Raw genomic sequence first — 2,280 nt, 5'->3', positions numbered from 1 at the left:
TGATGAATCTAGACCAAAAAATTCCTTTCCTTTTTTATAGAATAGGAAGAAAATAAAAAAGTTTCTTCATGCGTTCCATTCCCGTGTGTTCGTGGGATTCTCTTCCTTTCTTGTATCCATAGCTTTTTGTTTTCCGATGGAATTCTTGCCGCACTTCGTTTGAAATGCGTAGCCTACAGCCTAAGATTTGAATAGCACTTTCACTAGAAAAAGCAGCCCAGATTGCACGTTCTTTGGTCCCTCTTATGGCTACAAATTCATTCCACACTTTGTTGCTATTTCCACAGGTAACGTTAGACTAGGAACCAAGGGGATTCAAGTGATTCGAGACACCGAAGACCCTTCCTTTCGTGGGAGCTCCCAGTACGGCAGGTGAGCGGATAACGAGAATCGAACAAGATAGATCACCCATAGGTGGTTTGCCTCCTATAACATATATTTCACGGATAGGTTCTTAGCAACCTCCACCAGGTTGCTTCATGCGGGGTAGGACTGATAAAAAGGACTCCTCGGCCACCATCAACCTGCAACCCTCTTTCGCCCATCTATTTACTACATAAATTTCCTTGGTATAAATTCCTAGTTGATTTGGAAATTAGCCGAGAGAGATCAAACGCAGGGTGGAATAAATGGCCAACTCGTCAGGCTCATGACCTGAAGACTGCGGATTTGAACCCTGCCCCCGCACTACATGCTGTCAGCATAGCAGTAAAAAATCAAACGAAGATTATCGTATAATAATCCATGCTTAAGAATGGGAAACGTTCTCGTCCTGCAGTTCGGTAAGAAAGCAATAAAAAAGCAAAAGAAGATTATCATATAATAATCCATGCTTAAGAATGGGAAGTAACCTCACGAGGTGAACCGGGAACAATTGGTGAGAATAGCACGACGACGGAATAGAATCGTAACCAACTGCTTATCGGGGTGGGGTTTGGGACGGTCCTGACTGCATACTTATCAACTGAATGGCTTCTCGCATACTTATCTAGTGTTGTAGGTGGTGGCTTAACCATCTTGTAAAGTGCAGATCATTTGGAGTAACCCGCTCTAGTCTTTAGCGATTAGCACGACTTATTCAGTACTCCGTCCAGGGATCGTACTACTTATCGGCATGATTAATGCTACTTATCTCGGCCCGAGTGGGTCGGGTAGAGCAGCAAAAGATTCTGATCCCCACCCCACATTCTCTCTCAAAAGAGCTTTGCTTCCCCCGTTTGCTCACTTGGTGTTGCTCACTTGGTGAAAATGGTAAACACGACAGACTTAAAATCTATTCCATTTCAAGGGTTATCGGTTCGAGTCTGATAGTGAGCATACCTACTTGGTGGAATTGGTAAACGCGACAGACTTCAAATCTGCTCTAGGTTATCGGTTCGAATTTGATAGCGGGTATGGACGTGTCTGAATTGATTTCAAGGGCGGGCCCCTTCTAAATTTGAAGGGGCGGGGAGCTAGCCCTGGGGGCGGGTATAACTCAATGGGTCAGAGTGTCTGATTGTGAATTTGAAAACATGGGTTCGAATCCCATTACTCGCCAAAGACACGTCATCCCAAGCCTCTACCACCCTCTTGTTTTGAGTATAGAAATATATCTTTCAGATTCTATACTTATGACCTATAGTGTTCTTGCCTAAAATAGTAAGATTAATCGTCTATGAAACGTTTTCTACGTCTGAGATCTTTTCGCCCATTAACCAAGAAGCTCGGATCTGATGCTCGTTGTTGGTGATTCACACGGGGGACTTTGGCAGGAATCTAGCTCCGCCTTTGGGGAGTAATGCCGCGGAGCCACGAGGGTCGAGAGGGTAGGATGACGAATCTTGATTATGGCTTCCCTTACCTATGGGGACTCCGATATGGCGTAGGACTGTAACGAGTACGTCGATTGGGTCATCACTTCTTTTCGCTCTTGACCTGTATGATAGTTGCAAGGAGGATATTTAATCCCGAGCAGGATAAGGGCCTATGCCTAAGCCTCCCCCTTGCCAGGGTTTCATGGTAGATCTCAGGTGCCTTCGGTCATTTTCCTTGGGCTATGAAGACCGATGATTCTTAAGTGTTTTGCTTGGCAAGGGCGCAGAGAATCGATATTCGGGAGCTTTCTTTTCTAATTCAAGAAGCGGCTTTAGGCATCTCTACATCTCGCCACATCATCTTTTCTATGTTCCCAAAATCTCTGATAGCGATATTAATAGATAGCGGTAGTTTCCCTGTACTACGGGCAACTCGGTCGTCGTAGCTCCTCGGGTTGGTTTGGAGTTGTTTCATTACCGACTT

At 45.0% G+C, this 2,280-nt stretch overlaps 1 non-coding gene across 1 annotated transcript; it reads left to right on the top strand.

Moving 5' to 3' along the window:
* The first annotated feature begins 1,466 nt into the window (after window positions 1-1,466).
* On the top strand, window positions 1,467-1,539 carry TRNAH-GUG (transfer RNA histidin (anticodon GUG)). Its single transcript has one exon. It is a non-coding gene; the product is annotated as a tRNA-His (tRNA).
* Window positions 1,540-2,280: the final 741 nt, after the last annotated feature.

This window comes from Cibotium barometz, chromosome 58 (genome assembly GCF_041138505.1).
Source record: "Cibotium barometz isolate CiBa-2024 chromosome 58, ASM4113850v1, whole genome shotgun sequence".
In the NCBI taxonomy this organism is placed as follows: domain Eukaryota; kingdom Viridiplantae; phylum Streptophyta; class Polypodiopsida; order Cyatheales; family Cibotiaceae; genus Cibotium; species Cibotium barometz.
The sequence above is the reverse complement of the archived record's forward strand: the minus strand, read 5'-3'. Positions and strand labels throughout refer to the sequence as shown.